Source organism: Nannospalax galili, unplaced genomic scaffold, assembly GCF_000622305.1.
Source record: "Nannospalax galili isolate Female #2095 unplaced genomic scaffold, S.galili_v1.0 scaffold525, whole genome shotgun sequence".
Taxonomy (NCBI): Eukaryota; Metazoa; Chordata; class Mammalia; order Rodentia; family Spalacidae; genus Nannospalax; species Nannospalax galili.
The window spans coordinates 2,566,387-2,579,792 of NW_008353937.1; the positions used below are offsets into that span (position 1 = coordinate 2,566,387).

At 45.9% G+C, this 13,406-nt stretch overlaps 1 protein-coding gene across 4 annotated transcripts in view; it reads left to right on the top strand.

Moving 5' to 3' along the window:
• Trappc9 (trafficking protein particle complex 9) overlaps nt 1-13,406 on the top strand; it is a 551,206-nt gene that overhangs the window by 514,441 nt on the left and 23,359 nt on the right. The window lies entirely within an intron of this gene.

The following is a 13,406-nucleotide window of genomic DNA, read 5'->3' on the forward strand; positions in this document are numbered from 1 at the left end:
CAACTCCCCACTTTGAGGGCAATATTTGGAGGTCTCCTTGTCCACAATGAGAGCAGAGCTGACTGCAGACCTGGAGTGACTTCCCAGCAGTGTCTTGACTCCCTCTCACTGTGATTGCTGAGTGCATGGGGTCAGGGCAGATCACAAGCCTTACAAAGGAAGATAGGATCAGCATTGATCCCGTACCTGAGCCCCCATCGTAGTCACATCATTGAGGGAACAACGGATCCAGGTGCTTAATGCTCTGGGTCTTGGATGGAAAGAGTCTTACTGATCATAGTCAAGTTCTGAACTTGCCTTTGGCCTGTGCGCATGTCCCCTGAGAACCTGCAGATAGCACTGCTCTTCCCAGAGAGTTGGTAGGACTGAGCATGCTAGGGTTCCTGGCACACAGAAGGTGCTGGATAAATGCTGGTTCTTAACTTTAAAAAAAAATTATTTATTTTGATTTTTGGTAATTTCATACATGAATATTATCTTTACATCATTTCCTTCTGTTCTAGCTCCCAGCCAACTCCTCCTGTGTCTCCCACCTCCTCTCAATTTACTGTCCTCGTCTTTATTAGTGTTACATATACACAGACCTAGTCCTGAGTCCGTGAAGTGGTGTTGTGCGTACCTGTGTTTAGGACTGTCCACTTGGGATTAGATAACTTCTCAGGGAGCTCGTCCCTGGAGAAAACTGTCTCCCTTCCTGAGCATCCATTGATTGCCTATAGCTCTTGTCTTGAGGCAGGGCCCTGAGGCATTTCTCCCATCCACCTTGGCCTGTCCTCTGGTTTTGTCATTATGCAGCTCTTGTCAGATGACTGTGTTGTGGAGACGCTTCCCTGTCGTGTGTAGAACACAGCCGGTCAAACGCAGAGAACAAGTGATTGTGAGGTGCCCAACCCAAAGTGCTTTAGCTACACTGTGGCCCCTACGGCCAAGGCTCAGGAAGAAGGGGCAGAAAGACTCTAAGAGCCAGAGGACAAGTCGCCTTGCTGCTAGTTCCTGATCTTCAAATCCCAGTGTTGTTGCTGTCCTTAGCTGGAGTTTGGAGGGGAGCTCCGTGCACTTTACAGAGTTGTGTCTGGTCACTCACAACACAGGACCCCTCCAGACTCCAGGAAATGCCTCCAGGGCCCTCACTGCTTACCTGCAGGAAGTTAATGCCTCAGGACCTGATTGGGTCCCTGGCTTTCCCTTGGCCATAAACTAGCCCCTTGGGTCAGGAGCCACATGGAGCTTCAGGGGCTTCTGAAGCCTGGGATCTCTCTATAGGCCCCGAGTTTGAGATGGGGCATGGAGGTTCAGAGGGAAGGACTGTGACTCCTGAGCAGCCCCGCCCACTCTCTCGCTCTCCAGACACCCCTAAGCCAGGTCTCTGTGCCATGAGCCGGGATGATGCAGAGATACCTGGGACTCTGTCAAGGCTTCTCCACATCAGCCCAGGGCAGCATCCGTGGTTGACAGATAATGAGAGCCCAGGTGCCATTAGCAGAGGGTACAGCGGGGCTGCAGGGACACTCATCCCCACTGCGGCCTCACTGAAAAACAGCACCTTTGCAGTCTCCAGTCCGTTCTGAGTATCTGGGCGATCAATGGCTTCAGAAGTCCTGAATCTGATTAGCAGAGCCTCACTGCTTGGCATCAGCATTAGCAGAGTGCTCAAGTTCCTGTTCAAACAGGGCTAAACTTATCTTTCAGAAAATAGACTGTTTTTGTGGCCTAATCACAGGCATTAAAGCCATTAATGAGCGATAAGATTTAATTTGCTGGTGTCCTTGCCCGTGCGTGTGTCCTGATGCAGAGATTGTGCCTTGAGCATTTTCCACAGATGCACGGGCAGACACCTGCTGTCCTAGTTGGACAGCGACACGTGGTAATGCTTCCCAGCCCAGCTAGGCCCCAAATAACCCTATTACTGAGAAGGGTGACCCATTCCACATGTCCTCCCCACAGGTTGGGAGTGGCGGGCAGAGAAGGCAGCTTCAAGCTCTCCCTAATCTGATTACCGATTTCAAAAGGAGGCCCGTTAGTACAATGTGGTCAACAAGGGAAAGGGCTTACTTAGCTTGGGATGGCGTCTATTTCTCTTCCCTCAGTGACAGAGCTTGCTGGGCTCTGCCAGCCTGCCAGCTCCCTACCTGCCTCAGGACATAGCATATTTCTAGGGGCTCAAATGTCCTTACCCTTAACCCCAGCCTAGGAGATGTAGGATCTAAGAGCGTGTGGATGATTGAAAGAAAGGGCCTGGGTGCTCAGGTTCTAGAAGATGTAGCCCTGACCTGGCCCCTGCCAATGGGGTGGACAGTGGCTACATGTTCAGCCAGCCCTCTGTTTCCTTCTGCAAACTGGCCATGAGATCCTGACCATTCAGCCTATGGCCAGGTTCAGAGGCTGCTGGGCCTAAAGTGCTGGACCTCAAGGAAGCCCTGGAGGAGGCCCTTGCCTTCCCATGGGAAAATGCAGTTCTGAAGGGTAAGTCCTGAGGATAGACCTAACCATGCATGTGAAGAGAAGTGTCTGAGGCCACTGTGCCAGCTAGTGGGAACTGCTGTCTGCATGTCCCAAGCCACACCCCTGTCCCTGCTGTCTCATCCACAGGTCACAGCTCCCCAAAGGCAGCTCGGAGGTCAGGACAGACTTGGGGACCTGAGAGCAGACGTTTCTACCTCCTGCCCTGTACTGTCCCACCGCACCCTAGTCAGGGCAGCCAGCTGCATCTCTGAGCACCCTGTGGGAAAGGAAGGGATGACGACCTACACATTTATAAACGAGACATGCACTCTGCCGATGAATCCAGGCTGGCATTTCTTGTCCTGCACACTTTTGTGATACTCACACCAACCTGTGTGCTGATTTTAACTGTGCAATTTGTTTGCAACTTACACATCTGATGCTTCTCAGATTAGAAAGAATTGAGTGCCTAGTGTTTGCACTTTTTTTCTTTTGTATGTTTGGTGTACACGTGTGTGCCTGTGTGCATGCCAGTGTATGTGCGTGTGGAAGCCAGCAGTTGACACCAAGTGTCTCCCTCTCCAGCCTATTTTCTGAGACTGGTCTTTCAGAGAACCTGGAGCTCACCAGTTCAGATAGGCTAGCTGGCCAGAGAGCCCCAGAAAGCACCTGTTCACTTGTTCAGCCCTGGGGTTACAGACACAGTCTACACCCAGATTTTATGGGATGCTGGAGGGCAGGGTCTGAATCCAGGTCCTTAAACTTGTACAGTGAGTACTCGCTGCACTGAGCAATCTCTCCAGCCTGTGTTTATTGTTGTTTTTATATGAAGTGTTTCCATTTGGGATTTCTTTTCATACCTTCTTGATGTGAACTGTAGTGCCTGGTCCAGCCATGTAGGTCATGGCTGGAGAGGATCGTGGATATATGCTGGGGCTCCTCCAGCATTGGTGACATTACAACCTCCGTGCTCCTCCCGACTTGCCTCCTCTTCTCGCGGTCCTCCCCATTGAAGACAGGCGGAGTCCTGGTCTTGCACACATAGGCACCACCAATGGGGCCCAGGAACCACTCTTTGGTTGAACTAGGCTTGCAGCCCCACTAGGCTGCGCACCAACTGGATGCCTGGAGAGGCTCCCACCCTCTCTGAGCTCCTCTCTGCCCCCTGAAGGGGGAGCCACAGTGACTCCATCTGTGAGTGACTGTGAGTAGGAAGGCGGGAGAGGAAAGCACGGCTCAGGGCAACATCTGACATGGGCAGCCATGCCATTGTGCTGTGTGAAGGTGCCGTCAGGCCCCATGCCAGGTTCTGATGGCATCACCCCACTACAGCCTGACCTGACTGGGCTGTGCCAGGGGCATGAGCCCCAGGCCCATGACCTGGGGAAGGTCCTACACAGAGCCGTCTGCAGCTCCCGAGCTCCCTCCCGAATAGCATCTTTGCCCTGCCTGATCGTTAACAGTTTTGACAGGCCAGCCTATTTTTAGAAACCTGTTCCCACTCCTTCTCCCTGTGGGAAAAGGAAAGCAAGTTAAATTTTAGAATTAACCCACCACCCTTCCTCCTCGAGTGTGCTCTAGTATATACACCAGTAACTCAGGAAAGACCGAGCTAGAGCTGCAGGTAGCGGGGGGCTGGGAGGACGGCTGTGGGCTGACCGTGGTGCTTGGCTTTGCTCTGTGTCTGGTCATCTGGGTACCAGTGAGACACAGGTTTAGAACATGAAGCAGCCTGCCTGACCACAGCCTAGGTTGGAATCTGGCAAGCTTTGTGCGCTGCAGGTGGCTGAATGGCTGCCTGGTGGGAGCAGGACCCCACGGGTGAGGACAGGTGCCTTCTCCTACCCCAGGAGCCTTCTGCCTTTCTGCTCTCCCATATTCTAGCCAGTTTGGTCCTGACAGTAGCCCTGGAAAAGAAGCCAGCTCAAGATTTTCACCTCCTACCCACCCCCGACCATATTTCCCAGAACCAGCCTCAGGTGTACAGGGATGAAATCAAAGATCAAAGTAGTCTCAAACCCACACCACTTGGAGCGGATTTCCCATGGTGCCTGGGAGAGGGGCTGTGTCTTCTGATCCCTGGACAGAAACTGGCCATCGATACATTGGTATGTGGGACCTGGCCTAATGCAAGGAGCCCAGCAAAGAACATGGTCAACTTGAAAAGAAAATAAAGACAACTTTAAATAGTTATCAATTTTCTAACAATGAACCTGATAAAGATTCAGAAAAAAATTAGGAACTGGAGAGATGGCTCAACAGTTAAGAGCACTGGCTGCTCTTGCAGGGGACCGGGGTTCCATTCCCAGCACCCACATGGCAGCTGACGCCCATCTGTAACTGCAGTTGCAGAGGATCTTGCTATGGTCTAGTTCAAAGCATCTTATTAAATCTTTTTCACTCTGATTCCTTTTTGCCTGAGACCTTTTTGTGTGATCTGTAGATATTTATACACACACATGTATGTGTATATATGTGCATATAAATTAAATCAAACATTTACTGATAATAAACCATAAAGAAGTTTATTTTCAAGTAATTCTTTGGTACACATGCTTCTACCATTCACTAAAGACAAAAGCAAATTTGCATACTGCTGAACTTGTTTATTTTCACATAAAGAATTAAATCTCAGCTGAGTATTTCATCCTGTAGGAAGGAGAGAGAACATCTTCAAGGTTTTCCAGAGTCAAGTGGTATTTGATTTTATAATAGTCAGTGCTGAAATGCCACTTCGCCTAGACAGGCGGAACAAAATGGCAGAAGGATGTGTAGGGGCCATTTCAGAAATGGTTGGAATTCTAGTCTCAAGCAAAAATTTATTTAATAATTTTTTAAATGAAATTTAAGTCATCAACTCAACAGTTTTCAAAATCAAACGTTCTAACACAATACAATCTAAAAATATACTAACTTGATACATGCTGAGGGATGAATGTAGGGAATAGTCAAAGCCGTTGTTTTCTGTAATTAAACCATCACATTTCAGTAAAATCAGAAAACTTTATATATGCAGTCAAAGACTTCATAACATACCACCGTCTCGAATCTGAGTTGAGGTGTTCCAGGCAGCATTGGTTCGAGTCATATGGTGTGAGGGCATGTGTGGCATGTAGTATGTACACATTGTGTGTTCAGGACCAAGACTGCAGTGAAAGTCCAAGAGGTATCATGGTCCAGCCGGGCCAGCAACACCTCTGATTCATGACCTGTTTGATTTTGAATGAATTTTTGAACTGGCATATTCAAAGTTTGTGACTTGACAAGCTTGACGGGCATGCGCCAAATACTGAAACCCTCACCACAGTAAGAACCACCTCAGGTCCCTGGTCTCCCTCTCAAGACTTTGCAGCCTCTGATGCTTTCCACCCCTTCCCCTGCCAATCATGTGCCTGCTTTCTATCATGCAGACTGGTTTGCACTTTGCAGAGTTTACAGAGGTGGACTCGGGCACTGGATACTCTCCCACACCGCTGGCTGCTTTTATAGTGCTTAATTACTTTGAGATTCATTCATGCATTTGCATATGTTCACAGGTTGTTCTTTTTACTGCTGAGTATTGTCCTGTGGTATGGCATATCACGTTCCTTCTCCACTCCCTTGGTGGGTATTTGGCTTACTCCCAGTGTGGGGCTATTGCAAGTAAAGTATCTGTAATTATTCGTGTACATCTTCAGTGGACGTGTGGTTTCATTTATGAGTGGGATTGCTGGGGGGCATGAGAGTCACATGTGTGTCCTTGAACAAACTGCCAAATTGTTCTCCAGCACGGCTCTAGCATCCTATATTCCCACCAGCATTATGTGAGAGTTCTAGTCTCTCCACATCCCCAACGTCCGCTATTCTAGTAGGTGTCACTGTAGCTCTTATGTGTGTTTCCCGCTGATGAGTGGTGTGGAACATCTTACCATGTGCTTATTTTGCATCCGTAATACCTTCTTTAGAAAGAGGCTACTATCTTTTGTCAATTATTTTACTGGGATTCTTTCTTATCATTCATTAACTTTTGAGAAAGCTATATACATTGTGTATAAAAGACCTCCTTCATCAGGGGAGGGAGTGGGCATAGATTTGATCAAAACACCTTATGTGCTTATATGCCTGTATGAAATTCTCGACAAAACAGCAGACAGTAGCAGGGATATCAGAGTATAAGGGCTCTAGTTGGGGGAGGGAGGCTATTGGGAGGGTGCTATCTGGGAAGTGGGTATATAGTCGAATGAGATGGCTTGGGGTGTTCTGTGTGATATACAAACACACACACACAAATCAACAAATTTTTAAAAATTGTATTTGAGGAGGAAGCATGGAAATTTTACGTCATGCTAATTAGTAGAGGTGATGAACATTACCACTGAAGTCTCAGTGGTTAAGAACACTGGTTGTTCTTGCAGAAGACCCTGGTTTGAATCCCAGCACCCACATGGCAGCTAACAACTATTTGTAACTCCAGTCCTAGGAGATCCGACAGCCTCTTCTGACCTCTGTGGGCATTGCATGACACGGGTGCACTTACCTACATGCAGGCAATACACATATACACATAAAAATAAATAAATAAATAAATAAATTTTAAAAAGACCTTTGTCAGATTTGTGACTTCCCAGTATGTCCTCTGAAGATGCGCCTAACATTTCATTCTTTTTATGGTCTTTCAAGAACAGAGTGTTTAATGTTGAAGTGCAGCTTACCAAGCCTTGGTTTTAGAGAGTGGGATTTTTTAATGTGTGTGTGTGTGTGTGTGTGTGTGTGTGTGTGTGTGTGTAAGCCAGAGGTTAACCCTGGGTGTCATGCCTCAAGAACCATCTAAATTGCTTTTTTGAGACACGGTCTCTCACTGGGATCTGGGGCTCACCGATTAAGGTAGGCTGACTGGCCGCTGAGCCCCAGGGATCTGCCTGTCTGTCTCTGTGTCCCCAGTACTGGACTTATAAGCACATAACACCATGCTGGGACCAAACATGGCCCTCAGGTTGTGTAGCAGCTACTTTGCAGACTGAGCATCTCCCTAGCCAGAGGGAGTGCACTTCGGGAGTCAACCTGAAAAATCTTGCTTAGCCCAAGGTCCCAGAATCTCACCTGTGTTCTTCCAGGAGCATTGTAGTGAGGCTTTCTGTTTGGATCTGTGATTCACTGTGAGTTAATGTTTTATATGGAACAGAGTATGGATTGAAGTTAATGCTAGTATGTCCATATTCAGTCATTACTGGATCAATTGCAGGAAATTCTCTTGCTTTGACTGAATTGCCTTTGTACATTTATTTGTCAGAAATCACCTGTGGTTCTAGTTCTGGGCAGTTTTTCTGTTTCATTGATCCGTCTGTCTGGAGGCTGATACTACAGGTCTTCATTGTCGGAGCTGTGTGGAAACTCGATGTCAGATGGCATTTGGGCTGTTCTGGGTCTTTTGCATTTTCAGATGAACCTCCTAATTAGTTTGTTACTTTCAGTTTTTAAAACAAGCTTGCTGGGACTTTAGAGTTGTGTTGAGTAAGTAGATCAGTTCAGGGAGAGGCAACATACTGATACTGAGTTTTCCTAACCACAGTCCAGGTGTAGCTCTCCACTGATGTTATCCCCATTTTCTCTCACTGTTTCGAAGTAAGTCACTCTCTCATACCTGCCAAGTACTTCTTTTCTTTATGACTAGTAATGTGAATGATGAATAGTGGTGTTAAACTGAAATTTGCAGTTGGTTGTCACCCGTGTATAGACTTCCATGCATCGATCAGGTGTCCTAAACCCTCCTAAGCCCACTTAGTTCTTGAAGCTGCTTTCCTAGGGTCTGTTGGGTTTTCTCCGAAATCCATGATCATGTCAGTTGAGGACAAGGGCCGCCATCCCACTTCTCTTCCTGCCTGCTGAGTCTTTTCTGCTTTCTCCCAGGTCTCTCCTAATGCTCCCAGCGCTGAGCTGAATAACAATAGTGAAAGCGAAAGCTTTTCCCACCTCCTGGTCTCAGGGTGAAGCCTAGAGGTTTCGGTGCTGCCCTCCATCTAGCCTCAGCCGGTCTCTTCCACTCCTGGTGCATGGAACCTTTATGAGGCTTCAGAATCCGTCTGTGCCACAGGCCCCATCTGCCTGATTGGGATGATGATATGATTTCTCTTGAAGGTGGTGAATTGCCTATTGATTTTCAGGTGTTAAGCCAGCCTTGCATTCCTAGGTTAGCATCCATGGATCATGATATAGTATCGTTTTTGTGTATGGATGGCCCAATTTGTTCTTAATCCCTATTTTCAAGGAATATCCATTGTTTTATTTTAGTAGTCAAATTTTGGCATCAAGATAAAGCTTGACTTATGAAATGAGTTTGAGAGTTTTCCTCATTTTTCTAGAAGAGTTTTTGAAAACTCTTTATTAAATGCCTAGTAGACTTTTGCAGTGTAATAATTTGGGCCTGATGTGTCTTTGTAAGTAGGACATCAACTATATATTTGTATTTTTAAATAATGCATAATGAAAAATTTTCTGGTCATCAGTTTCGTCTCCGAGAAGCTTTGGCAGTGTGTGTCCTTCAAGGACGGCATCTATCCAAGTTGTCAAGCCTAATGAAATGGAGTTTTTCCTACCATTCTCTGTATTTTCCTTTTACTATCGGAGAGTATACAGTGATGCCCCTGTGTTTGCTCCCGTACTGATAATCTATATCTCCCCTTGGCTCAAGGCTTGTTAATCCCATAGAGCTTCTTGAAGAACCAGCTTGGGTTGCATTGATTTTTCTCTATTGACTTTCTGTTTTCTATTTCATTGATTTCTACTTTGCTGTTCATTATTTACCTCCCTGTCTTACTTTGGTTTTAATTTCTTCTCTTCCTTGTTTCTTAAAGTAGAAGCAGAAATCATACATTTGAGAGATTTTTCCTCTAATGGGTTTAGTGCCCAAGAGACGCTTCATGGGTTTTTATATATTGTGCTTTTATTTTCACTCCAAAATAATTCCTGACTTCCAGTTCAATTTCTTCTTTGACCTAGGAGTTATTGGAAATGTCTTGTTCAGTTTCTAAGTGTTTGGAGATTTTCCAGATACCTGCCCAATACAATTTCGTTGTTGTCGGAGGACACACTTTGTGTGACTTGAATTCTTTTAAAATTAGGAAAATGGTCTATACTGATGAATATTCAACGTGTGCTTGAAAATAATGTGTATTCTGTTGCTGTCTGTCCAACTGTTCTATAAACGTTAGTTCGGTAATTTGATGGTGGCACTTGGCCCTTCTGTGCTGTGACTCATTTTTTGTTGTTGTTTTACTTCTTATATCATTTGATGACAGAGTTGAAATGTTCGACTACCATTGGAGGTTTGCCTGTGTTCAGCTTTGTCTGATTTTGCTTTATGAATTTTGGAGACCGTGGCAGGCACATAATTTTGGATTCCCCTATCTTCTGGATGGACTGGCCCTTTTTAGTTAAGAAATGGCATTTTAAAATTCCCATTGCACTGATATTAATGCAGCTTTCTTACAGCTTTTTAACACATTACACCTTTTCCTGTACTTTGATTCTCTCCTGTTAACATCTGTATTTTTAAAGTGGTCTTTTGTAAGCACTTTCTTTTTCCATCCTGATACTGTCTGGCTTTTATTGAGTCCATTTGACATCCGTTAATATGCTCAGGCTTCAGCCTGTCGTCTTCTCTCTGCTCTGCTGCTCTTGGCTCTGTTTTCTATCTTCCTGCCATCTTTTGATGACTTTTATGGTTCCCTTATTTTTAGTAGATATTTTTGAGATCACATAGAAATTAAGCAGAAAGCAGAGAGGCACCATAATTCCTCTTCTCTCCTCACATCTCAGCCTCCTACCCTGGAGTGGAGTGTCTGTCACAGCCAACCAGCTGCGCTGGCCCAGCAGTCGCACCCTCGGCAAATCTGCACGAGGACTCACTCTTGGTACCGTACATCCCATGGCTTTGCCCACATGTGTAATGACACAAGTCTACTTTGATTAAAGCATCATAGCAAACAGTCCAGCTGCCCTGAAACCCTTGTGTGTTCCACCTGCTCCCCGACCCTCGGTTCTTGTCCATTTTAGAATGTCGTATCGTTGGAATCACTGCCTTTTCAGTGTGGTTTGCTTCGTTTAGTGATACCTAAGTTTACCCTCATGACTCATTTCCACTTGGTGCTGAATTATCCCATCCTGTATATGTTGCACATATATGTTGACCTGCTGGCAACTTGTAGTTGCTTCTAGGTTCTAGACGTTGGGAAATAAGCTACTGTGGAAGCTTGCTCTCTGTTGCTATGACATAGCACCTAAGCATCAAGATGGAAAGGCTTTGCCTGGCTCATAGTTTCAGTCCCTGGTTGTCTGGCTCCATTGCTCTGAGGCCTGTGTCTAGGTCAACACATGATGGTGGAAGGGTGTGGTAGAGGAGAGCTGTTCACCTCATGATAGGCAGGAAGCAGAGACGGGAAGGGGCCAGAGACAAAATAGCCTTCCAGGGTGCGCTCCGAGTGACTTACTTCCTCCAGCTGTCCTCACCGTCTGGAGCTTTTACCACCTCCCAACAGCACCACCTGCTGGGAGCCAAGAAGCCAGTTGGCACATGGGTTCCAGAGCCAACCTGCTGCGCTATTGTAACATCCATGTGAAAGTTTAGGTGTGGACATGTTTTCTGAGGCTTTTGGACAACAAAAGGACAGTGAATTCTAGGTCCTATGACAGGAATGCCTCCATTTTTGTGATAAATCCTCAAATTGTCTTCCAAAGTGGCTGCTCCATTTCATATCCCACCAACAATGGATGAGTGATCTCGTACTGTTAAGTGCCACCATTATTTGGTGATGTTAGTGTGTCATATTTGGGTCTTGGTATCAAGTGGATGATGGCAGCTCCCTTAGTGACACAGCACTGAGCATCTCATGTGCTTTTGCTGTGGTCGCCACAGTAAACTATCTTTTCAGGCCTTTGGCCTGGTTTCTAACCCAGGCTGTTTATTTTCTTATTGAGTTTTCAGATCTCTTTGTATATTTTGAACAACAATTCTTGACTAATTGTCTTTTGAAAGTCTTTGCAACAAGTCTGTGGCTGGTCTCCTCACTGTGTGGACAGTGTCTTCCACAGAGCAGAAATCTTCACCTGTAGTGAAGGCCAGCTTACCAGTCCACTCTCAGCTCAGGTCTTGGATCAGGCCTTTGGCACTGTCGTTTAAGTGTCGTATGATCTAGTGTTTTCTCCTGTTACCCTGTGGGAGTTTTACAGCTTTGCATTTTATATGTAGGTCAGTGATTTATTTTGAGGAAATCTTTGTGAAGGATGTAAGGTCCATATGTAAATTACTTTCTCTGTGTACACGTGTGTTCCAGCAGTTGGAAAGACCAGCTTCGTTTTTATTTTATGTCACTGACTTTGCTCCTTTGTTGAAGGCCGGTGTCTGTGTTTACACTGGTATATGGCTGAGCTCCCCACTCTGCCCATTCATCTTCCTGTGTACGCTTTCCCCAGCACCACATCATCTTGGTTGGTGTAGCTCTGGAGCAGGTCTTGAAGTTCGGTTCGTGCCAGGTCTCTTTGTTCTTTTTCAATATCGTGTTAGGTATTTTTAGGCCTTTTGCCTCTACCTGTGCACTTCAGAGCTAGCATCTCAGTGTCCAAGGTGGAATTCTCCAGGGTTTTGATTACACTGAACCTGTGGCTCAGGTCGGGAAGGAGCGGTACGCTGACTGTACTGAGTCTTCCTGCCCGCAAGCATGGACTAGCTCTGCATCTCCTCAGCTGTCACTTGAGTTCTTTCCCCAGCATCTTCTACTTTTCTTTACGATGTCAGTCATCTTGTGAGTCTTGTTAGATTTGTACCCTGATGTATCTTTTGTGTGGGAATGCCAGTGGTACTGTGTTTCCAATTTCCATTTCTAGATGCTCACTTGCTAGTGTATAGGAAAGTGTTTGGCTTTTCATATTAACCATGTGTCTTGGGGAGTCTTAACTATGACTGAGTAGTTCCAGGAGGCTTTTTTGGCAGGTTGGGAGGGGGAGTTGAGGGAATTTGTTGTTTTAGATTTCCTAAATAGACAATTGCATCATCTGTGAACAAAGACAGCCTCGTTTGTTGACTTAATATATATATATATATTCATCTATATGTATATATGTGTGTATATAGAGAGAGAATAGAGAGAACTTTGTGAGTTAGAGAGTAATTTTTATATCATAGAGTATCTCGAAGTGACACTGTACACCTGCACATGTACTACAAATACCTTACCATAGGGTACATCTAATCTTGTCCTGTGGGCTGTCTAGTATTGTACTTTTCTTTACGATGTCAGTCATCTTCTACACATGCCATAAGTCCTGCACAGGTGTTTTTCTCATTTAAAGATCTCCATTTTTAAGTGCTATGGACTTGCCCAGGGAGTTGTCCTCTCCTGCTGATCTTCCACTGGATTCCAGCCATCACTTTTGCATTGCCAGCTATGGACGTGAATGTCCTTGAGCTTCTGAGATAAAGCCAGATTACAGGGAGATAGTTAAATCCTTTCAGATACTGCTTTTAAGATATTTTAAAGGTGGGATGACAATGTTTAATCTGGGACTAATTGCTCTACTCTGATGATAAGAGCTCTCCAACATACCCAGAGCCTTGTGAAGCTGATGTTTGGCTGGCTGACTGCTAGGAACAAACACTTGCCCTCTCTGTGTGCATCTTGGGCCCTTTCCCCTCTAATCAATCCTCTTACTGGCAGTTTGGGGTACCCTGAGATGGGTCTCTGTGGTTCTCACTCTCCCTCCATATTCTGCCCACACACTCGCTCCTTCCTCACTCTGGTTGTGGTCTCAGTGCTCTCCAAGGCAGTGCGATGGGAAACCCACCTTGCCTGTTCCTGCCTGGTATCTCACTGTTCTTTCCTGGAGTGGCCAGAGTCATGAAAATCATATTTTATGTGTTTTGTCTGTTCTGGTAGAGAGCAAGTATATTCCATCACTCCGTCTGCACTGGACGCTTGCGGGCTGCTCAGCTG